Raw genomic sequence first — 25,440 nt, forward strand, 5'->3', positions numbered from 1 at the left:
ACCAGTCCTTTGCTCGAAGCAGACAAGCTCATTCAGTTCCTCCCAGACTGTCTTTCCACCACTCCAGGGAATTACAGAACATCAGTTTGAGTCACTGACTCAAACAAGTCATTCCAATGAAAATGAAAACCCTCCTTGAGAACCAGCAATTCCTGAGCGTATGCAATTGGGGAACTGCATGGAACACAATATTAACATGCCTGGTTTTCTTAGTAACTTTGATGAATGTGTAACCCCGGTGGAGTATGGTTCTCTGTCCTGGGTAGTGGTACCTAGACCACTTGCAGAAAGAACAAGTCTTCTTTTCAGCCTTAGTTGAGAGACAATTGGTTTTTAGCTCAGAACAAGTCTTCTTGCAGAAAGAACAAGTCATCTCTATAGCCCTAGCTGGCAGACAGTTTGGTTTTTAGCTCAAGCTGGAGAGTTTCCTGCTTCTGCCATCCCAGTTTTGAGTTTGCCTATGGGTGGTTACACATATACACACTTAACAACATCTCATGTCAAAATGTACATGTAATAGGGATATAATACCCAGTACAGCTAAGGCATATACATCCATTTGTCTTCAAGGTGCTGACAAACACTATTCACTGGGTGAGGACTGCAAATATGCTTAGTACCAATCATACTGGTATCTTGGCTCTTAACAAGGTTTGAGACGTCAAACTGTCACTAAGGGAAACCAAATATTGTGCTCAAGCCTTAATGTACGAGGTCGGAACTATCATCCCCATTCTGTTACCGCATGGGGAGAACAAAGCCCAGAGAGAAGGTCGTTAGGAAGGTCATCAAGTGAAGATCATTAGGAAGCCAGAAGAAGAGCTGGGAATGGCACACACAGCTCTTGACAACTGCTGATCTTGTGCTTTCCCCATAAAGCCATGATCCAGCCCTTGTCTATGGTATCAAGTTTTGCTATTTCAAGTGATGCTGACAAAGGGAGTATATCACATCACTTGTGCATGCTCCCACAATGCTCTGTCTGTCAGTGGTGCACACCCACAATTAGTCCTCTAGCAATAGCACTGACAGTGAGCAATGTGCCCTGTGGGTACCTGTTCCACTGCACAAGTCACTGTCTTCTTCAGCCGGCTGTTGCAGGAAGGCGGAATGAATCACAGTGCATGACAAGTGCAGGGGGGCAATGTCTCATAATTCCAAGGGTGGTCCTTCGTTGCTCTTCACTGCTGTGGTCACTGATATGAACACATTGTGGGTGGTCATGCAATAATATCCTGAGTTCCCAATCTGAACCGGAGTCAAAGGTGCCTGACCAGCAATGCTGTGTGGAAGGAAAGAAACAACATTTGTTTACTTTTAGCAATTCCAGAGCAGCTGGCACACAGTGGACTGTCACGTTGGGGACTGGGAAACAAACAAAGAGAGGCGGGACTGCATCGCTATGTGGGTCTGGGGTGACGAGCAGCAGCTAGAGAACTTTCAGATGCAGGAAGCTACCTCCTTGGAACTGTGCAAGGACACCAAAACGAGAGCTGCTCTCTCCGTGGAGAAGCATGTGGTGATCACTGTGTGGACCCATTGGGAATAATGCAGTCCACCACTGGGGCTGTGTTAATGCAAGTGCAGGGTGAATGATTGTGTTCTGCTCCAAAAGACTATGAGTTTTGGCAATGTGAGCGAAATAGTGGAAGGCTGGGCAGCAATGTGATTCCCTAACTGCAGCAGGGAAGTAGGTGGAACACATATCCCAAATTTGGCCCCAGACTATCTCATGATGGAGTATATGGGTAGAAAGGGCTACTTCTCTATAGTATTTCAAGTGAAGCTCAAACCACTCACCAGAATCACCAGGACGGGCATTCTAGGACACCTCCTGGAGGCCATTGGCAGTGACATAATCAATCAGGAGTCTACACTGACATGTTGGCAGTATCACTTTGCTGCAAAGAGCTCTATGCCTCGTGTCAAGGTGGTTTTATGTTCTTAGAGGGGTAGCTGTGTTAGTCTGTAGATTCACAAAAACCAAGCAGTCCTGTCGCACCTTAAAGACTAACACATTTATTTATTAGGTGATGAACTTTCATTAGTGAGACCTAAGTGGGTCTTACCCATGAAAGCTCAATACCTAATAAATAAATGTGTTAGTCTTTAAGCTGCTGCAGGACTGCTTGGTTTTATTTTGTTGGCAAAACAGGAGACTTTTGTTGGTGGAAGAAGCATTGTAGTTGTCCACCTCCACTATTTTGTCCATGAAAGCTGCCATGTGTTGACAAAATTCTACAACAACCCCTAGTAAGTGTGCCAAGAATGGCACGTGAGCTGATTTTCATCAAGTGAGGTGGGAAATCAGTCCCACCTCTCCTCCCCCATGCAGATGGGAGGTGGCTCAAAGCCATGCTGCCTGTGGATCAACAAAAGGCCAGCTGATGCTACCAACCACCACCTAAACAGCAAAGCTCTGCATCTTAATTTATGTATTAATGAAGCTGTTGTAAGTAGGACTATAAGTGACTCTAAAAAGTATCCCTGACACTCAGATTGTAATTAGAGGTCAAATGGTCAAATTTCAGCACTCCACCTCAGAAAGGTTGCTGACCCCTGACCTATAGCATAGACCAGGCCCAAGGCTCTGTCCTAGTTATTACAGCATACTGACTTCATACAAGAAATTGCTCTTTATTTACTTTTCATCCCAAGGGCTTGTCTAAACTTACGAGTTTTGCTTCTTTAACTATGTGGGAACTCCCCTCATAAAAACACAGATATACAAATATAACACTGCTCTTCTGGTATAGCTTATTTCAGTTAGGCAAAGCAAAATATGCTATGCCAGTATAAAGTGACTTATACCAATATAACTGCAACAACTTTTGCCTGCATAACTATGTTGGTAGAAAATAATTCCTCTTTCTGACATACCTATGGCAGTAAAACTCTTTAAATGCAGTACCCATTCTTTCTTAAGGCTTGTGTTTGTTCTCTGTTTGTTCATGTATGTGACTGACAACTGGAAATAATGACTCCTGGAACTTAGCACAAAAGGAATTTTATGGCTGTTGATACCTCCTTTTGTGTTTGTTTTACATAGCATCTGACCACGAACTCCTGGCAGCCAGATTGCTGTCCCGTCATGTGATGCTCAGCACTGATGAACTTTGGATAGGAATAGATTGTGTTGATATATAAAGGTTTCCCTGGCAGCTGCTTTATGGGTAAGATCATAACATAACTCCTTAGGACTCTGCCGATGCTGGCTGTGAACAGGTAGAAACAAATGAAAAGAAGGGGCAAAATTAATCTTGATTGCAGTCAGTTGTCTAGGGTTGATCGTCACCTATTAGCCTTTGTATAAATGTAGCTAAGGCTCAGCAGGGTCAGAAAATAAATCATCAGTCATCTTCTCTCCTACCCATTAAAAAGCAGCATAGATCAGTGGGGGGACGAGGATGGAAAAGCCGGGGGTTCTGTTGTCAATGACATTGTTTGGAAACTCTTTGGGGCAGCAGCTGTTGCTTTGTGCGTGTATAATGCCTGAAATCACGCTCTCTAAGCACTACTATAGAATAAACAATCTAATTTCCCTCACCACAGAAGGATTATGTCAGTGGAAGATGGTGCTTACACAGCAGAAATAGGATTAAGTCAGAAATCTGCCAGCATATTTGAATGGGAGAGCAGCTCCTAACCTCAGGCTGCGTGAGTGATGTTGGATGGTTTTATCTAGGGAATTATTTTTCATGCTGTGGGAATCCCAGCTCAGACAAGAGAGGGACTTGTCCAAACATGCCTGAGATGTGCTTATGCTGAACAAAGAGTGTAAAGGGTCTCAAATTCATTTGGAGTGCAAAATGCTCTGGAGTTAAGAGGCTCAGAGGGGTAGCTGTGTTGGTCTATAACTTCACAGATAACAAGCAGTCCTGTGGCACCTTAGAGACTCACACATTTATAAGGTATTGAGTGGTTGTGGGCAAAACCCACTTCCTCAGCTGAAAAACAGAGGAAAAACAGAACCCAGGGTTTATATATCAGGGAGAGAGGAAGGTGTGGGGGGAGGGTTACTTGTCACTAGCAGGACTAGTTAATGAAGTAATTTAAGTAGGATGTGTCTCAGTCCTGTGAATATCAAAGGTGGGAAAACTGGCCTTGTAACGCACAAGATAGTTAAGATCTCTATTCAGGCGAAGGTTAAAAGTGTCAAATTTGTAAATGAATTCCCATTCAGACGTCTCCCTCTCTAATCCCTCTGTAAGAGTATAAAGACTTGTGAGGATGACTTGCCAAAGCTACTACCCAGATACTTTTTTCCGTGTTGGAGGAAGGACAGAGAAGCACTGGGGCCAGCAGAATAGATACAAAAACATGCTGAAGTCACACATGAAAAAAATGCAGCATTGGTGTTGACACTTCGGGGACCTTGCTCAGGACATCCCCAGTGGTGAGCGGTAATCCATGAGGGGATGGCACAGTTTGAGAGGTGTCGTCACAGTGCAGACAAGGAGAGGTTGAGAAAGAGAAGAGAATGGCAAAAATTGCTCAACAACCCTCCACTAGCTACCAGCACCTGCCCCTTCTGGGCCGAGATCTGTGCTTCCAGAATCAGGCTGGTTAGCCATCAATGGACTCACAAATAGGAAGGTGACATGAAGACATCCTACTCGTTATCGAGTGACTGCCAAGAACAGGGTTGACAAAACTGGTTGGCATGGATTATCTCACCCACTAGGAGCTGGTTATATTGAGCTTCCTTTCTGGGGGAATGTTCCAAGCAGTGGGAATGCTCACACTTAGGGATCAACCACATCGTGTGCTTGCTTTTGGCATACCCTTGAGTTAAAGCTGTTCTTCTCTTGCAGTACCCAAAGCTTTCCACCCCTAGGAACCTCTGCAAACCAGGGGCATTTTGCAGCCCTTGGGAGTTGCTGGGACAGCTTCAGGAAAAACCTATATGGGTTAGTGGCTGTTTTCCAGCGCTTCCAGAGGTTGCTCCTGGTGTTTCTGCACTGCATTTCTTTATTGTTCCTATTAACAGAAGTGTAGGTTTGACCCTTTATTAATAAATGGTTAATCGGGGGTATTAAGTAGACTCAGCTGTAGCACTAAGTTGCACTGAATAGCATTGTCTTCATCGTCATGCCCAGGCTCCGAGAAAGTAAATGGAGCAGCCCAGACTCATGAGTTTCTCCCATGCAAGTTCCTTGGCACCTGAAGTTCTGAGCTCAGGATGTGCCGCATCATGACCTGTCAGTGTTCTCTGAATACAGCGTTCCAGCTCCATGGGGAAAAAAGAAGGTGTGACCCCTTTGAGAGCTGGGCCTCACAGGCTCGCAGCCATGTGGTGCGAATTTCTGTAGCTGCGATTGGTTCTGAGAACGTAGCTGGTGCCACCGAGTTTTCAAAGGGCAGGAAACCTCAGGATAATACATTTGAGTGAAGCTGCAAATCTACAAGATTCAGGGGGAGCCAATAGCCTTTACCAGGCCCCAGGGCAAGATGGAGGTGGTGCTCCATGCTCCTGGAAGGAGCGTGGCCTCAGATGGAAGAGGCAGGATCTCCAATGGAAGGCGCAGGGCCAGGGCCAGGGCAGCCAGCCCTCAGTGCTGCCTGGAGCACTCCTGGGGATCCAGCGGTGACTTAAAGGACCCAAGGTTCTGGACACCCTGGTCTTGCCACCTTAGTGGTGGCAGTGGCAGCTGGGAGCCCCAGGTCCTTTTGAAACAGCAGGCTCAGTGGCAGCTGTCCCCTTTCCCTGCAATCCATCCCCCATTGGCAGGCCCGGCTAGAGTGAAGGCTGCAAGTCGTGTAAATGGGGACTATTCTAAGTGCTCTAAAACCCACTTGGTGATTCACAGGGTCCTGAAATTTGCTATGTGCCATTCGAGGTACAGAGTAAGGCTGGCGGTCCAGATTGGGGATCCTATGAGTAAGGGCTTCTGGAGTGAGAGCCTATGAACAAGCCATGTACTTAGAAAGTTATTTGTCTGCACTACTTTTTTTTTTTCGGTGCCCCAAAGGGCTCAAATTGTGGTTGTGATCCTCCTTCCCCTAATCTTGTTAATACAGAAAGTCACCTGGGTGGTGAACAGGTGAGCCCCAAACAGGGACAGCTATGGGGATATAATTGCTGTGGACTCTGCATGGAGACAACAGGACGTGGGGAGGGTTCGTCTGGTCATCTCTGGGTGGTTTGTTTGATTTCATTGCCCTGTGCGTGACTGGCGTAATGAGGATGGGTAAGCACCTGAGACAGGCCTGTCGGTGCCCCAGTCAAGGCTGCCAGGCCCTAGCCCTGGGAGCTTTGAGCAGCCCTGCTGTTTGAAGCCTCCAGAGGGTTAATTGCAGGCAGGTGAATTCCCTAGGGTGCTGGTGTTTGCTGTAGTCAGCCCAAACACAGGGCAGAGTGAATCCACTTGCTTGCCCAGCACTCTGAGGACAATGAGGACTGCACAGACAGGGTTTTAGTGGGTGACTTTGACACGGTGACAGCACAACAAGAAGTGGAGCTTAAAAAACACGTGAAACCACCCACAAAGAGTTACCTGGCCAGCCAGCTCCAAATACATCAATTACGCCACTCTGGAAACCCTATGGGGTATCAAACAGCGCATATTCAATGGGAACCCCAAACTTTTTCTGAACCCCCTCCTCTGGCCTTCAAACATCCCCCTACACCGCTCTACACCCATGTCTACGTTACCTGGAAAATTGACCCACTCAGGGTCAGTCTTCTGGTTTTCAGTTTCACGTGCCTGGTGCAGCCATGCAAAATTGACCTATCGGGGTTGTCAGTCAACCCCGTACCCCTCAGTACAGCAAGGAGTAAGGGAGTGGTGAGGACGACCAGGTAAGTTGATTGCAGATAAGTGGATGCTAGCTGCATAATTGCTCTAGCTAGAACTGCGTATCTGCAATCAACTTACCTGCCTAGTGTAGACTACGCATGAGCTCACCATCAGACGCAAGCTCCACCCCCAGACCAGAACACACCAATTCAAAGCGGCCCCAGACCCTATCAGAAGAACAGATGCAACACCTGCAGACATATCCCCTCTGCTACAATGATCAACACCCCCACAACATACTTACCCAGGCCTATCACACCACATGGTGTGCCTCATCCAGGGCACGAAATGGTCTAACAGCAACTGTGCGTAAAATCAGTCTGCACGCTCCTGCATGAACTCACACAGGAAAAAGATTAAAGACAAGCCCCAGCATATGGAATATTGTGTCCAGTTCTGGGCTCCCCACTACACAAAGGATGTGGGTGCATTGGAGAGAGTCCAATGGAGGGCAACAGAAACGATTAGAGGGTTGGAGTACACAGCTTATGAGGAGAGGCTGACGGATTTGGGTTTATTTCATCTCCAGAGGAGAAGAGTGAGGGACAACGTGAAAGCAGCCTTCAACTACCTGAAGGTGGGGTACCAAAAGGGTGGATAGAGGCTGTGTACAGTGAAGGCAGATCACAGAACATGGAGCAATGGTCTCAAGCTGCCGTGGGGGAAGTTGAAGTTGGATATTAGGAAAAGCTATTTCACCAGGCGGGTGGTGAAGCACTGGAATGTGTTACCTAGAGGGGTGGTGGAATCTCCATCCCTAGAGGTTTACATCCTGGCTTCACAAAGCTCTGATGAGGATGATTTAGTTGGGGTTGATCCCGCTTTGGGCAGGGGGCTGGACTCGATGACCTCCTGAGGTCCCTTCCAGCCCTAGGATTCTATGATATTACCTGTGGGTGGACACTTTCCATTAAGCTATCCCTCTGCACTGACCTCTCAGTCCTCACCCTCCATGGAAACCTGCATTGTGCTTTCCAAAGACAAGCCTGGGAGATCAAATTCGTAACTTCGCTAGACATGAAAAACCGTGGACTGAATAGAGCAGTGGCAGGCCTGTGAGCCACAGGCGGCCCCAGGGGATCTGTGTGTGGCCAGGAAACATTTTGTTTATTGTTGCCCACACACAGGGTTGCCAGACTCCTCTGGTTTCCATCTGCCTCGGTTTTCCCCTACCCGCATTACTAAAGTGACAGGCATGTAAAGCAAAGGCACGTGAAGGGAGGGGTGTGCTGACTGCACACAACATTGGCTGTGAGAGCCGGGCACGCCCTCTGCAGCCAGTCAAAGTTTCAGCTGACACACCCCGCAAATTCTAGGCACACAAGCGCAGTCAGCAAAACTACCTTATCCTGAGACACAGTCTTGGTTAGGACAGTCTCGCGGTTCACTGAAATGAAGGAGGACGCGGCTCAGAACACATGGGCCTGGGCCCCTTTGATCACTGGGCCCCAGGGCGATTGCCCCCTTTGACCCCCCTTGCCCATCAGCAGGTCTGCACTAGACGTGTGGCTTATGACAGCAATCTGTAAGCCACTTAACGCCCCTGACCCCCCGCTGCTTCCCACCTCCTTTCTTCCCTAGGTCTGGAGGAGTGTTACCAGGCCACTTCACCTTGCATGGCCCCATGAAATGACCTGTTTGAACTTTGCATTTAACAGGAACACTACAAGCCAGTTTCTCAGACCTGAAAAAAGAGCTCTACACAAGCTCAAAAGTGTGTGTGTGCGTGCATGCACGTGTGCGCGTGTGTGCGTGAGAAAGGGAAAACAATCTGGCCAGCATTTTGGGAGCACTGTGTTTCCGAGTCAGCTATTTCCATTGTGTTTCTCTCCTCCCACCGTTTATCTCGGGCTGCTCAAATCCCTGCCCATTCTCAAACCCTGTTATTCTTTCATCCAGCAAGGGTCCTGTTCTGCGCCCTTTATTGTGGCTTCTGATCACATCACTGCTGGCACCTGGGGAGGCTGGCACAGGTCCTGTCAGGAGCATGGCAGCTTGGTGGATCAGTCTCCTGTCTGAGGCCAGCTGTAGCAGGGGGACGGACGCCCACACCCTCCTCTAAGGGCTGAGATTGTAGCTTGGGGTCACTGAGAACCTGGCCTTTTGTGCTACGTTGCCTGACATTTGGAAGTGATATAACGTGACAACGTAACCACCCGCAGGCAGACTTGAACCTAGGACTTTTGGAGCTTAGTGCAGGAGCCTCTACATTCTGAGCTAAAAGCCAGGAGCTGTTCAGCTAAGGCTGCAGGGGACACTCATTCTTTCTCCATGTAAGGCCGCATCTATGCTAGGAGATAAAATCGAATTTGTTAATATTGATTTTGTAACTCTGGGATTTTGCCTATCCTCACCTCCACACGTGCTCCTCACAAAGTCAACTTATGGCTGCCACAGTCAATTGGCAAACATCAAGTGTTGCAGTAGTGCATTGTAGGAATTGATCCCACAGGTCCCTCATCTCCATAGCATTCTGGGTATGCTCGCTGGTCTTTGACATTATCTTCCCACATTGGATTTGCTTCCTTCCCGTCTTGTGTTAAGCAAACGTCCACTTTGCCCGTCAGAAGGAAGGAGAAGTAGGGTGTCCACAGAGGAATCTCTTTCTTCTGTAACTGAATCCTAAACTGGCCATCCATGGACTGTTCCCACTCCCGTGATTGCACCCAATCCCTACAAATAACACAAGGACCCTGAAAAGCTTGGAGAAAGAGTTGATAGTAAAGTTTTTGAAAAAAAATTGTTGCTGAGGGGAGGGTATTTGGCTTACCTGTTTGCTATAAGGCTTCTATGCACAGTCTGTGTTCTCAACTGGCATCCACTGGCTGTCCCCCCTCCCTGATTGCATCCAATCCGTGCAAATAACACAGGGGCAGACTGTATTCTCAGCTGTCCCTCCACCCACTCTTCCCTGCATGAAAGGGGGCAAAGTTAGGAGAAAGACGATAGAGAAGACTAGGAAAAAAGATCTTTGTCTTTCCTCTTTGCTACACAGGCATTGCCAGCCTAGGGGATGGCAGTGAAATCTCATACACTGAACTTATAATGGAAACAGGAATCTCAGCAGGCCCTTCACCCTGAGGTTTTTTTTTTCGGGGGTGGTGTCAGAGCATGAAGAAAGATAGGAAATGTTAGGGAAAAGATTATATAGCTGAAATATCAAAGCAGCCAGTGTCTGCAACAGGCAGCAAGTTCCCAGAAAATATTTTTATGGTGTGGGGAGGGGAACCGTGGTCTGCAGCTGCAGAGCCGGTTGAAATGTTGAAGTAGTTGAAGTAGCCCCCCTGCATATCTTAGCTGCCGGGGGAGACTTCCCCCTGGTGGCAGCAAGCCTCAGGGGTCCACTGCTAGCCGCATGGCGGGGGGTTCAGTGGGAGGCCAGATGAAGTAGTCCCCTGGAATATCTTAGCTGCTGTGGGAGACCTCCCCCGGTGGCTGCAAGCCCCTGAAAATCTTTCTCACCCTTGGAGCCCTAACTGCACACAAGCCAGGACAAGGGGCAGCCTGGCAGCCTGGCCAGCACCAAACAGCAGGCACAACCTTTTATTGGATCGGGGCTACCCACATGATGTGGCTGAGCACGGGAAGGACCCTGACTGCGTGGCGCCTGTAGGAGGGGGGCACACAAATGTAAACCGCTGAGAAGAAGTGCCCCGGCCTCTTATGCAAGCACGACCCCCACGACAGCCTTGTTGCCACATGGTGTGGTGGGGCAGCAGCTGGCTGCAGGCAGCACAGAAAAAAACACCAAGTGTAGAGACAGAAGCATGAACTCCGTGCAGGGGCTATTGGTAACGGTAGGTGCACTCACAGTGCTAACAGCAAAGAAAGAAAGACATTTCTCAGGCTCTCATGCAAACATGAACCCATAGCCACAGGCTTCCTGGTCCTGATTTGAAATTCACGGTCTTCCTGCCTCCTAATTCCTGCGCACCTGGACAGAAGCGGCCAGAGTGGAGCACCGAGGGGCTTTGTGGGTTACATACGGGGCACCTCTGGAGGCTCATAAATTCGATTTTAAGATGTGGCGCTTCCACACTGGCCTTTAATCCAACAGCAGCAGAGCCAGGGATAGAATCCACGTTTCCCAAGTCGCAGTGTAGTGCTCTATCCACTAGGCCTCACTACCTCACTAGTGGATAACTTCAGCTCACGAGGTCCTCGAGAGAAGTGTGTCTGTTCCCCGGTTTGTAGTGGGAGAACTGGCCGTGCAGGCTGGCGAAGAGCGTCTTGCCTGATCTCACTCCAGAAATATATTGCAAACCCAGGCATAGCAGTCAGGACTCCTGACCCCAGTATACTGTTAAACCACAGGCCAACGCTTCCTTGATGTGAGTCTCAGACCCTTTTGAGAGCTATTAACAGCCAGGTGAACATGATATATCTCTTCAGAGTAGCCTTCTGTTTTTAGTTGACGTCAGAGGTGGAATTCTCTCCCCTCAGTCGATTTTTTTCAGCTGGATGTGAATGCACTAACAGGGCCTGGACTTTGAAAAAGCATTCAGCCAACAAAGCACATAAACCACACAAAGTAAACAGTGCCTCTGGGTAAGCGCTTCCTGCCCGTTGTGCAGCAGGAAATCCAGTACAAGTGGGCAAACATGCCAACTTGAAAAGGGAGATAAAAACTGCATTGTGCTGATAGGGTTGATGGATACTTCTTTTGTAATCTGTTGAGTGACACAGTCCTCCCACTCCTTGTGCAGGTCACAGGGCCTTGCTTTTCTGCTGTCTAAAGCAGGGGGAGCAAACTTTTTACGTCGGGCCCCAATTTTCATCCCTCCCATTAGCAGCACCCCCCTCACCCCCTGCCCCCTGTCTAATGTAATCCAAACTGATGGAAATTTTGATTATGTTCACGTGAAAAAAAAAACCCTCTCAGCATAGGTAAGAAAATAAGTGTGTAGAATGTAAAAACTTTATTAATTGGTATATACATGTGACTACACACACATAAGCACAGTGACATATTTCAACATTTCAACGTGATGGATGAGCCTGAGATGTGGCAGCCAATTGTGATGCACTCTCCCTTTTGAAATTTCAGCCCCCTCAGGGAGACTGACCCCCCTGCTTCTGTTTGTTCACCCCTGGGCTAGCGATACGCTCAAAACCTTCAGTTCTGATCTGGGTTTTGGCTGTCTCACAGTGCAGATCTGGGATGGGCCACAGCCAAACCATTTGGAAGATGGAGTTGCTGTGTGGAAGAACTTATCCCACAGTGGGTAGTACTGGAAAAAACAATTCTGATCCTAATCCAGATTTGGATTCGGAACCATCCCAGACATGACCGTATTGGGCATCCTTGAACATGCTGAGGTTCCTCCATTGCTGAGTTATGAGTGGGATGGTCCATGGCTAAAAAGGGAACAGGTGACAGTTGGACATTGGAAAGAACATCCCTGCAAATAAAATGTTTAACGAAGGCTGGAGACCAGCGCAGGGCTGGTTGGAAAACCCTCTCTTGCAGCATGGAGATGGTGGGGGGTGGGGAGGATTTTTTTCCCCCCTTCTCCACTACTGTGTCTTTGTGGAGCTGCATTGAGTTGTGAGGTGAGTCCTCTCCCACCGCATGTGCTGGGAGGAGTTTTCTGCCTCCTCCACAGGTGCGTGAGTTGGACTCAGGCAGGGCTGGCTGCTGTTGTGAGGGAACTGGTGACATCTCTGGTGGCATTCAAAGCAGTTTCAGTCACAGAGCACAGGGGTGCTTCGTGCTGTCTGTGAGTTGGATCTAGGTCCCTTGTAGCTAGTGACAGGACAAGTGGAGATGGACATTTCTGCATGGGAAGATACGGTAATGCATTTGCTCAAATGAGCAGTCATTCGGTCCTTGTTGTCTAAGGTTAGGTCTTCACTAGACCTTAAAGTCGATTTTAGCTAGGCAATTCCAGCTACGTCAGTTGCATAGCTGGAATCAACTTAGCTGCAATTGACTTACTCGGCCGTCCTCACAGAAGAAGGTTGATGGGGAAGCATTCCTGTTGCTCCTCACTATTTTGAGGAGTGCAGGAATCAACTGTCAACCCTGGAAAGTTTGATTTTTCGCGTCCCCATTAGACATGCAAAATTGAACCTGGACGATTGGGTTGATCATGCCCTAAGACACATACGCTTCCCCTTTTCCCACGCTGTCCGAGCACCTCCCAATCTTTTGTATACTTACTGCACATCACTTCTGTGCAGTTGAGCAGTGGTGTTGTCTCCACTGAAGTGATGGAAAACTGGGGCACAGAGAGAAGCTGTAACTTGCCACACACAGGAAGCCCACGACAGAGAAAAAGCTTGAACTCAGGTCTCTGAAGTCCAAGGTTAGTGTTAGTGGATTACCCTTGCTCGCAGGAAGTGGCACCACTGGCTCTCACCAGTCTTTACTTTGTCTCTAATTTTGTGTTTGTAGAGGAAAGTTACTAGCTGTGGTGGAAAGTCCTCGCCTTCTCTTGCTGGCTTTGTGACCTACATTGGGAAAGGAGACAGCTCAGATCTGGATTCTCCACAGCTCGCCATGGCATCTTCTAAAGCCACTTCCTTTGAGGCTTTGCTAAACTTCCGGCTGTCCCTTGCTGGTGTAGGCAAAGTCCCTTGCTGGTGTCATTCCTCTCTCTTTGATGGGGCTCAGGGTGGGGATTGGGACAATGGTGCATGGTGGGAACAGAGCTGCAGTCTTATTACTGTGCAGCTAACACACAGCCTGGCTGTGCTTTCATTGAGCCCTACTGGTGCTGTCACAGAGCTTGGCTGAGATTAGGATTTAGGTGAGAGTTTCCTGGCTGAGGCCCAATCCAGCCCCAGCGGAGAAGTTGTTGGTGGGTTGACGTGGCTGGAGGCTCAGCTTTTGGAGGGACTCTTGAGGGTATCCCTGTCTTTGTTGTTGAGTTTCCCAGTGTTTCTCCAAAACGTTTTTCATTTGTGTGTTTGCTCTTGTGTCTCTGACTATTCCTGGAAGGCCAGTTATCCTGGGTGGCCAAGAACACCTTTTCTTCTTGGTGTCTGGCTAGACCCAGACCATACTAATTCATAGCACTGGTACCTCAAGCTTGGATGACTGAACAATGCTTGGCTTGAACACTTGCTGTGGTCCCATTTACCCTCTCTGGCTTCTGCTGAGCTGCAGCCCTCTTTTACTTCGTGGCATTATTAGTTACCACACAGCACTCCCTAAACAAGTACATTTATTCTGAAGGGGAAAGTGACTAGGGTGACCATACCTTCCCTGGCCAAATATGGGACGTAGGGGCATCCCAGCCAGAATGGGAGGGATGGTCACCCTACATGGGAGTCAGGTGGTGGCTGTCCTGTGGGGGCTGCCACTGTGCTGGAGGGGCTGCATGGGGGCAGCTGAAGTTCTTGGCTGCCCCGTTACATGGGGCACTGGGAACAGGGCTGCTGCCCCATTAGCAAAGCTCCTGGCTTCCACCAGCTGTGGGAAGCTGGGCGGGAGCTGCACTGATCCGGCTCCTGCCAAGTGGGGGAAGCTGGGCAGCAGCCGTGTGGGTCCGGCTCCCGGCTTCTCCCACTGGAAGTCAGGCAGCACATGTGCTGCCATGTGGGTCAGGCTCCCCCAGCTGGGGGAAGCCAGGTGGCAGCTGCGTGAGTCTGGTTCCCCCAGCTGGGGGAAGCTGGGCAGCAGACACACAGGTCTGGCTCCCAGCTCCCCCAGCTGCGGGGAGCCAGAACTAGTAGCTGCCACTTGCTAAAGAAGTGGAATACAGGGCAATTAGCACCTTTGCAAAATAAATCGGGGTGCGGGATGGTGCCCGAAATACGAGGCTGTCCCACCCAAAGTGGGACGGATGGACACCCTAAGAAAGTGGCGTGGAGAAAAAAACAGCAAAGAACCTTCAGGCATGCTGAAAAGTTACGCAGGTGCTCCCCAGTGCCACACTCAGACTCTCCTAGGTGTCAGTCCTGCAAATCATCATCAAAACAGTCCACAGCTGTGTTTTTCCCTTAGTTACAAATTTGGAATGATCTCAGTTTCGGACCCCAGAACTGCCACTAACAGTTCAGTCTTCTTTTAAACTGCCTGGGCCTTTGATTTTTGGGAACGTATAGCAGGAGATCTGCAAACAAAGGCCTTCTCCTCTGGGCCTGGCTTGGAAAGGTTGAGCTCTGCATCACTTGATGTGGGGAATTTGCACTCGCCTCCCCCTCGGTACTAACCAGGAAAACCACTTATGACATCTTGTTCCAACATTCTATTTTTGTCTGTCACATTGTTCAATACAGTCCATGGATCCCCTGTGTCTCACCTCCTCCCTGGAGAGGTTCCACATACTCCTGGCCAGCAGTTATATCTAAACCGCTCATTTAATACAATGGATGCCAAAAATACGTACGACTAAAAAGGTCTGCTAATGACATGGCAGAAAATTGCCGTATCTTTCACAGTTTCCGTAATTAAACATCTGGCTGCTGCTGGCTCAAAAAACAACTCTCCCTTGTGGAATCTGCCTCCTTTGGTGGTCTAAAGAGGGTCTGAGTGTGTTCTGAGGATGTGGGCCCCATACCAAGCCTCTTTTTCCAGCATTTGCTTGTTTGTTTTAGCAGAAAGTCCTCAGCTAGTTTAGTAATTGGGGGGGGAGGGGGCTGTTTTTAAAGCCAAATGTTGCATGTGGTAGGCTGGGAACCGTGGCAGGCTGGGAACATAGTTTCAGAAAGGCCGAGCCTATGCATCAAGGAATTCCAGGGTGTATTGTGTCACATCCAGCTGAGCGAGTGGAGCAGGTATTGTTTATAGGCAGGTAATAAAAAGGTAGCACATTCTTCCTTTCCAGCTGCAGGTGGTATGTGCTGAGCCATGGCACGAGCTTGCAGAGAAGGGCAGACTTTAAACAGGATACAGCAGAGGGCGGAAAAATCTCAGGGAATAAGTGGACTCAGATGCTTGCCTGAAGGAGCTGTTGCTCACGTGGCACCTGATCCAGCAAAGTGCAGAGCAAATCCCAGCTCCCATTCACTTCAGGGAGACCTGCATGTGGCCGGCCTGCACTCAGCTGCAGGGTGGACTTCATTGCCAAATCTGGGCTTGGGAATATTCCCCTAAAAGCCATTGGAAGAAACCGTGGGGGTTTCCTGTCTCCTGTTGGAGCACAGATCACTTGATTGGGTCAAACGGGCACATTACACAAAGCCACCTTCCCATAACTGAGCAGGGATGAGCAACACCTGGCCTTGGTCCTTCCTGTGATTTGTCTTCACATGGCTAGCTCCAGCACATCCTGCTGTCTATTCGGCTTGCATATCCCTCCCCACTTACACTGTCCCCAGATGATGGAATCCCATTAGGAACACACCCACCAGAAACAGCTGTCAGCTCTTCACTTCTCATCAGCATCATCAATAACCGTGGGCTCAGCGCCCGTTGGTGTCCGATGCCTCTCTCACTATTTCCTTCCATCTTTCCCTGTCCAGTGTGGAGCAGCTTAGTTTCTGTAGACTAGCTCCACACCAATCTACTATATCATCTACCCATCCTCTGTGGGGTCTGCCTCCTATTCAAGCCGTCCAATACGCCGAATACCAGGGTCTTGACTTTTCGTTCATCACTCGTTCTGCGGATATGCCCGAATAGCTGTAACTTGCATTGTATAACCTTCTGCAGCAGGTTCTCTTTGGCGGTATCTTCCTATATAACTCCTCATTGGTGAACTTCTGCATTCATCCTATTCTCAGGATCTTTCTATAACAAATCCTCCTGAACATCAATATTCTCCTCTTTAAATCTTTCGTTATCACTTCTGCTCTCCAAATATTTGTGATCTCTTCCCCTAACCCACAAAAGATGATTATTACATCTAGTAAAAACAACAAGAAGTCCTGTTTCACCGTACAGCCTAAAAGATTTATTGGTGCATAAGCTTTCATGGGCAAAGACCCACTTCGTCAGAGGGCTGGGGTACCCTCTGCAGAGGATTCATCTGACAAAGTGAGTCTTTACCCATGAAAGCTTACGTTTCAATAAATCTGTTACTCTATAAGGTGCCACTGGACTTTTTGTTGTTTTTGCAGATACAGGCTAACACAGTTACCCCTCTGATACTTATTACATCTGGTGACTTTTCCTTCCCTCCTTCTAACAGCAGCAAGGACATCAGGCAGGAGGGCATCTACTTTATCGTGACTGTCTTTATTTTCTGCTTTACTGCACTGCTGCTTGAGCCAGTAGGAGGGATAAGAAAAAAAAAGTGAAACCGACAAAGTCTCTGGAATCTGGTCCTGTGAGCAGACCACACTCCTTCCAGAGCAGGCAGAGTGATGGGCGCGAGAGGACTAAGAACAGAATGTTAGGAACAAAGGGCTGGCAAGGGAAGGGGACAGGGCCAGAAATTAACAAGAGTCAAACTAAGCTGAAGCTGGCTGAAGCCCACTGAGCTGATATGAACCCTCTGTGTGAATGAGTGAGTGAGGCTGTCTTCTAGTGGGTAGGCCATGGAAAGGATAACAGATCTAATATTGCACACAGCTCTCTGGAGTGCGATAGTTTCACTGGTTTGAACCCCCAATCACATCCCCAAACCATTTGTGGACCCCCCGTCAAAGCCAATTCTAGCCAGGGTGTGCACTTCATTAAAAACGAAAGCACAACGTAGATTTTCGGACAGCAATTAACGACATTATTGGAAGATATTTAATTAAAAATAATAATTGATTGTAACTTTGCAATGGATTTAAAACTTATTTTCTATGATCCCTTTTATTTATCTTTTGTTTTTTTATGGATCCCCGGCAACACCCTCTCAGACCCCCAAGGTACACAGAGCCCAGGATGGTAACCACTGCTATTGAGAGACGGTTAGCTCAAGGGATAAAGGGCCAGGCTTCAAGCTGATGGAGCGAGTCAGGGCTTGAATTCAGCTGGAGCTATCCAGAGCAGCGCTCCAGTAAATATTTTCAAACTCAAAGGGCTGAAGCCCCCAGACTGGGTGCCCAAGCAGTTGGTGACCAGAGCCCTGAATGCAGGCTGTGTCAGGGAAGGGGTGACACTCCAGGAAGTTCTGTGTGAGAATTTATGCCTGGATAGGGTTAGGTCACCAGTTTCGCTGGTCTGCATATGAGAGAAGGAGAGGGATATAGGAAGTGCAGACAACTGGTTCTTCACTGTGTCTCATCCTGTTACTCTTGATTGGACTCTCTTGCTGCACAAGTTCCAACAGGACGCAAGGAAACCTCCCAACGTTAACACTGTGCAAGGAGCACATGTCCAGCAACCCTCTCATGCAGGTCGATATACGTCAGCAGCTTGATGCAATTCCGAGTGCTGTGCACAGGAGTTGGGTCAGACAGACCAATGATTGCACGGTGCAGGAAAGGAGTGGGTGCTTGGTCAGGCTGGGGTGCCCTCTGCAGAGGTTCAGATGGGGGTAATGGCTAGAAGAAGCCCTCACAGTACTTATACATGTCACATCAATCACAGAGAGGTCAGTGGTTTTAGACTCTGCTGAGCAGCCCACGTGGCGCAATAAGTTTCATAACACTGCCTATCAGGAAGGGCATGAGTAAGTGGGTGGGGAATAGCAACACAGCTGAGCCTATATTTGTTTCCACTGGTAGTTCCAGACTCAAGGGAAATCCATCTTATCAGTGTTATGGGTCAGAGCCTGTTATCTCCCTCCCGCCACTGACTCAGGAAGTTTGTAATGGTTTTGTGGCTGTCCAGTTAGTTACAGCTCAGGTAGCTGCTGCTACAAGATGACTCATGAATCCCTTAATCACCTGGAGCCACTTCCCCTGGCCTCGCCCCCAGCCTTCAGCTGGAATTCCTCAGGAAGTGAAGTCAGTGGGAGCTTTATCGTTGTAAATGAAAACTCAGCCAGGAGCTCAGGGGTTGGCTCCCGCCAGAGAAGGCACTCTGGGTGTCACAAATACACTGGGAAAAAAGGATATTTCCTTTGCTTTGCCTGTTTCTCCTCCCTGCAGCTCCTTCCTCCTCTACCCTTTGGCTACAAGAATGCCGCTACGCACAATTCCACCCCCAGTCCGTTTTGCCTGGGACAGATGGCGCAGCACTGGGCTGTTTCACGAGTCCCCTGGCTGGTTATGTCATGGATTTAGGGTGACAATGTTTCCTGAAGGGAAAATGGGACACCGTGTGAGGCTAATCCCAAGGACCCCCACCCAATCAGAACCCTTCCGCAGCCCCTGCCAGAGCTGATGGGCTTACCGTCATTGCTTATGCAGGCCCTACCTGTCCCCAGCCTAGCTCTGCCTTCTCTCCCCTGCGTGCGGCTGGCGTTGCTGATTCATCCTCCCCAGGTGTTCCTCTATATCCCACATTTTGGCAAAAATGGGCAGTGCCCCACACCTAGATGTGTGGGTTGCAGAGACTCTTGCAAATTCATCAAGATGGCCAAAGCGTCCAGGGTGAAGAAGATGGCCTGGCCGGACCAGGGTTTTCAAAAAGGACAGTCCAAAACATGATGTGTGGTCACCTGATGTGGAGTCTGCCGAGTACGCAGCATTGGGTGGTTTGTAGTTGTTTTCTTCTAGGATGGGGGCCTGCAGCCTGTGGCTCCGGAGCTCCATGCAGCTCTTTAAGGACTTCTTCGTGGATCCCGAAGCTATACTTGAAAAGTGCGTTTAAAAAAAACAAAAGCCAAACAAACAACAAACCAGTCTCCTGGTTATTTTCAATAAGCAGTGAATGTCTAAAAGCCCAAAAATCTAGATAGCAAAGGATATGTGATCTTGAAATGTTGGAAAATTCCCTGCAGCATCTGCCAGGGAAAGGGAAGGTTCGGGAATGAAAGTCAGGGTGACAGTGGTGCAAACCCACCCGTAAAGTGTGAGGGAATAGAATAAGTAAAACGTTTGTGAAGGTCCTAAAGTAAACATGTATCACATTACAAATCATTGTATGCACTGGTCTTACAGCAGGGGTTACAAGAAGTACAGTTTGATGTTATTAACTAAGGACCGTCTCGTATTCACGTGAATTGTGGCTCTTGAAGTATTGAGTGTTTTACTGAATTGGAAGAAATGGCTCCTCTTGCTATTTTGGTTGCCGGCCCTTGTGCTAGGAGCTCAGGTTCAGCCAGAGCTGAGCTGGTGGTCTGTAGTCCCACTGTTTGTGGGAGAGGTTTATGATACTGGCATTCTACGGTCCCTGACCCGGCCTACGGACCAGATTCAGGAAATACTCCTCAAAACTTAGCTCCGCTCAGCACTTCTGAGCATCAGGCCAGTGACGTAAGGGCCTCAGTGACTGATCCAAGACCACAGCTGGGGAAGACGTGGGGCACAGTGCACAGCCCATGACCATGAGCCAGCTGTTCTGTGGGTTCCTTCATCTCCACTCCTACCGCCCCAGCTGCACACTGTACTGAGAGGATCTACACCAGAGGGTCTGTTACAGTTTTGCTAAAGTATGTAACCCGTGGGGGGGTGGGGCCCAAAAGAGAACAGAAACCACCCACCACCATCCTTGAAAGCCTTCGAACCGAGATAGAAGATGGGAGAGTTCCCTATCTGAAGGCCGTCGCCCCAGACAATGTGTATGTTGGCTCCAGTGACTCATGTGCACAGAATGCTGCACTCAGATTTATGTTTTCTAGCTCCAGAACAATTGCGGAAGATGAAGCAATCTGGAGCCAGTACAGGTACAGAGCCTCCCTTACACCACATCATAGTTCCAGCTGGGGGGGCTGGGGGGAGGGGTGCGGCTGTGCAGGCTGGGGCCTGGATCTTTAAAAGCTGCTTTGTCAGAGCAGTGGACTGGAGGAATGTGTTCTTTTGTTGACCCCTGAACAGACGCAGAACTGGTAGCAGCAGCCCAAGCAGACTGCCCTGCCAATCAGTGTTCCCTCTGTTTTTATCAGCCGTGTGCAGAATAAATTTTGTTATGTACACTAAGGCGTGTGTGGATGTACACCACCACTAGAAAGCACATGCTGCTGGCTGTGGTTAGCTGTAGGCGTTCTGCTAATCAGCTGGGAAGCACCTGAATCCCTCCTGGGCCCAAGTGCTCAGCTCACAGGGAACACTGCTGTCAATTATCAGAGGGGGAGCTGTGTTAGTCTGTATCTGCAAAAACAACAACAAGTCCTGTGATACCTGTGAGTCTATACGGTGCCACAGGACTTGTTGTTACTGCTGTCTAGGTATCCCAGCCCTGCCCTGTAAGGGGCTGAAATTAATTCATTCTCTATTGCCCGTCGGTCCCCTTTACAGACACAGACCCAGACATGTGCCCAGCGTGGTGGAGTTTTGCTGTGCCATGGATACTTGTCCACTTGGACTTGGTCTGAAAATTGCCAGACTCAATGCATGTAGAACAACCTTTAGATCAGGGTGGCCAGTTAGAGACAGAGCCAAAATATCTGTGGATAGAGTGCAAAGAGACATATATCTATCTATCTATCTATCTAATATGTGACTCAGGGTCCTCCCGGTCCCCCAGAGCCCGGCACTCCCAGTACCGCTGCTCTAACACCATCCCTCTCCCCTCCTGCAGAGCCAGGCAACCCTGTCCCACTTTACCCCCCTCTAACCCAATGCCTGGGACTCACAGGAGCTGCCACCACCACTGCTTCCAGGAGGAGCTGCATTTAATGGCTCAAAGAGCCACATGGGGCTCAAGGGCTGCGAGTTGGCCACCCCTGCTTTAGATAGTAACTAGAGCAGAGAAACTGGGCACTGAAGGAGCACGAAGAAGCAATTGCCTTCCCGTGGTTAGATTAGCAGAGTGCCAAACCAAAGGGGACATTGCATTCCACCCTTAATTACAGGAGGTCTCCTGAAGCACAACGACAGCACAGAGCACTGAAAGCCAGGACTGGTGGCTGCAAACAAAACTACATGGGACCGCGGGAAACTTGGGCACACCCATGAGAAGTGGTTGTCCAGCTAAGTAAAATCATGCCAGATTATGGATGTTGCTGGAGGAGAGAGTTACGGATTAGAGAGGTTCAACCTGTAATCTCTCTGAGCTGTTCAACGTGTTCTGAAGTGATCTGGAAAAAACAGTAAAGAGTGAGGTGGCAAAATTTGGAGAAGATACAAAGTTATTCAGGATAGTTCAGTCCAAAGCTGACTGCCGAGCGTTAGAAAGAGATCTCAAAAACTGGGTGATTCAGCAAAACAAAGGGAGATTAAATTCAGTGCTGGTACATGGGAAGTAACGCACACTGGAAAGCATAATCCCCACCATAACTACAAAATGATAGGGTCTAAATTAACTTTTACTGCTCAAGAAAGAGCTCGGGATGTCACTGTGCTGAGTTCCCTGAAAACATCCACTCAGGGTGCAGTGGCAGGCAAAAAGCTCACGGAATGGTAGGAGCCACTGGGAAAGGGATAGATTAAATAATAAATATCATAGTGCCACTGTATTAATCCCCAGTAAACCTACACTTGAATGCTGCATGTAATTCTGATTACCTTGTCTATAAAAAATGGTTAGAACTGGAAAAATACAGAGATGCGCAGTGTGTGTGATTAGGGGTTTGGAATAGCTTCTATATGAGGAGAGATTAAAAAGCCTAGGCTGGGCTGAGTTTGGGAAAGAGACGTCAAAGTCATGGAGAAAGTGATTAAAAATTAAAAATTAAAATTAAAAAATTACCCCTTCACGTAATACAAGAACCGGGAGTCACAGAAGGACAGAACTTGTGAGTGGACAACAGTGGATAGATTACTTGATAATTATCCTGTTCTGTTCCCTCCCTCCGAAGCACCTGGCATTAGCCACTGTCAGAAGACAGGCTGTTCTTATGCAAAATTAACAAAACTCAAGGGCTACGTCTACACTAGGACACTACATCAAAGTAGCCTATTTCTAAGAAACAGCATTGAAATAGGCTACTTCGCCGCGTATCGTCCACACATCCTCTGGAGCTGGTGCTGTCCATGTTCATGTCGACGGAGTGATGGGGAACATTGAAAGGAGCTGCCCCAGAAGGAAAAGCAGAGCATCCACACGCACAAGCCCTCCCTGCTGAAATAAGGGGCCAGGAAAGCTGGTGGACGAGGTCACAGGCTGGACTAGCCCTTCCGGGGCAACAGCAAGCTGCTCCTTTAAAGGGCCCCTCCTTTAAAGGGCCCCTCCCAGACACACCCGGCCTGCACAGCACGAGGTCTGCAGAGCACTAGCCACACTCTTGCAGACCGACGCACAGCAGCCATGGACCCCCAGCAGCAGCAGCAGCAGCACCTGGAAGCCTTCCAGGTTGTCACCCAGGGAGCAAGTGCCCTGCTAGGTGCTGCACAGGAAGCCGCCCAGCAGCTCCTGGCAGGGGGGCCCTCCCCGGGGGCTGACGGGGATGCCCCTGACCACCGGGCTCCTCTCTTCCTCCCCCGCCAGGTGCTCTGCCGACTCTAGAGCTACCCCACCAGCTCCGAGTGGTGGGAGCAGCTGGGCATGGTGGAGTGGGGTGATGACCAGTGGCTGAGGAACCTCCGCATGTGCCAGCAGACCTTCCTGGAGCTCTGCCAGGGGCTCACCCCCGCACTGAGGCACCAGGACACCCGGATGCGGCGCGCCTGCCCCGTCGACAGGAGGGTCACAATAGCTGTCTGGAAGCTGGCCACTCTAGGAAGTTATCCCTCCATGGGACACCAGTTTGAAATGGGAAAGGCCACGGTTGGGGCCGTCGTCATGGAGGTAAGGAGGCCTGGGCATGCACCCACTGGGGGATGGGGAGGCAAGAAGGGGGGCCCGTGTGTGGGGCTGGGGAGGGAGGGGCCTGGGAAGGGAAGGGCTGGGTGGAGGTCTGGGGAGAGAGGGACGCTCAGGGAGGGAAGAGGTGGGCAGGGGGTGCCTGTGGGGGTGCCTGGGATGGGGGCCTTTGGGGAGGGGCCCAGGGCACCCTGCACACCCTCATGGGCACTTGTGTCCCCTCTCTACAGATGGTCCGTGTGCTCAATGCCTTACTGCTCCAGAGGGTCGTCCGAATTGGGGACCTGGACGCAGCCGTCACTGGATTTGCTGCCATGGGGTTCCCAAACTGCTTTGGGGCCCTAGATGGGACCCATATCCTCATCTATGCCCCGGACCACAGCGGGGGAAGATACATAAACTGGAGGGGCTACCACTCCGTGGTCCTTCAGGTCATAGTGGGCAGCCGGGGCTGCTTCCAGGATGTGTATGTGGGCTGGCCCTACTGTTCACATGATGCTTGCGTCTTCCGGAACTCGGGCCTGTGCCACTGGCTGGAGGCGGGGACCTAGATCCCCCAAAGGGAGATCCCTCTGGAGGACACCAACATGACCCTCTGCCTTGTGGCAGATGCGGCCTGCCCCCTCCAGACCTGGCTCATGCGCCCATACACCGGCCACCTCTCTGCCAGCCAGGAGCGCTACAACGGCAGACTGAATCACACCCGGCAGGTGGTGGAGAGGACCTTCGGTCATCTGAAGGGCCGGTGGCGGTGCCTCCTTGCCCACCTGGACGTCGGCCTTCAGAACATTCCCCAGGTTGTGGGTGTGTGCTGCACGCTCCACAACATTGTCGAGAGCAAGGGGGAGGCCTTTGTCCAGGGGTGCGCTGTTAACGCTGGCATGGGCTTCCCCCAGCCGGCCACCGCACCCAGTCGCCAGGCCCATCGCAAGGGGGTATGGGTCCACGAGGTTCTGCAGGCCCATTTTGATCAGAGGGACCCTTGAGCACCTCCCTGACCATCCCTGGTGGGCCTCTTGCACACCGCCCCCACCACCTGCACACTATCGCCCCAACGAGTACACTTCTCAGGTTCTTTGAAAAATAAAACTGTGGATTATTGAATAGTCAAAAACTGTCTGGTGGTATGTGCACAACAAAAACTGGAACCAATATACAAATGCGGGGACAACTATATACAAGGGGAACAACTATATACAAATGTGGGGCTCAGCCATCAGCCCATCAATCTGGGGTGGGGGTAGAGGGGCATGACCCCCGGAGAGTATGGGTTGTGGCTCCCCGCCCTGTCCTGGTCCCTGGAGCCTGCCTGGAGGACTGGCAGGTACGTCTGGGATGCCTCCACTGGCCAGTCTTCAGCCCCAGCGGGCTCCAGTCCTAGGGGTCTGGCAGGTGGGGTGGCAGGAGGGGCAAGCAGGGCATCAAGTGGCTCCTCAGGTGGGCCCCAGGGTGTGGGTCTGGCCTCCAGGCCAGACTCCGACTCTGAGGCCTGCTGGGACTCCTTGGCTGCGGTGTCTGGTGTGGCCTTGGGGGAGGAGGTTTCCCAGGGGCCCAGAATGGCCCTGAGCTCCCTGTAACAGGGGCAAGTGGCAGGGGCAGCCCCAGATCGGCTGGCCGAGTCCCAGGCCCAGGCATAACCCTGCCGCTACTCCTTCACCTTGCTGTGGACGTGATCCGGAGTGGGAGCAGGGTGATCCGGGGCAGCCAGGACCTCGGCCAGTCAGAGGAACACTTCTGTGTTCTGCCGCTTGCTCCCCATCATGTGAAGCACCTCCTCCTCACTCCAGAGCCCCAACAGGTCTCGGAGCTCAGCCTCTGACCAGGAGAGGCCCTGCCTCTTTTTGGCCCCTCGTTTGGTTGCTGGGGGGCCCTGGGTCCCCTCGTGGGGGAGCCCTGGGGACATTCTGGGGGCTGGCCAGATGCCATGGCGCTGAGTGGACGGGTCTGGGTCCGTAGAAGGAGTGCAGGGCTAGCTCATTTGTGTGCTGCTGCCTGCATGCTCTCAGCTTCCTGCCACAGGAAATCCAG

General features: G+C 50.2%; 1 long non-coding RNA gene across 1 annotated transcript in view; it reads right to left on the reverse strand.

Annotated features, from left to right (window-relative positions):
• The window catches only part of LOC142011932 (uncharacterized), a 30,980-nt gene continuing 5,540 nt past the window's right edge, over nucleotides 1-25,440 (reverse strand). The window contains exon 3 of the long non-coding RNA XR_012645217.1: nucleotides 1-1,282. This is a non-coding gene — a long non-coding RNA (uncharacterized LOC142011932). The remainder of the gene's footprint in view (nucleotides 1,283-25,440) is intronic.

This window comes from Carettochelys insculpta, chromosome 4 (assembly GCF_033958435.1).
Source record: "Carettochelys insculpta isolate YL-2023 chromosome 4, ASM3395843v1, whole genome shotgun sequence".
Taxonomy (NCBI): Eukaryota; Metazoa; Chordata; order Testudines; family Carettochelyidae; genus Carettochelys; species Carettochelys insculpta.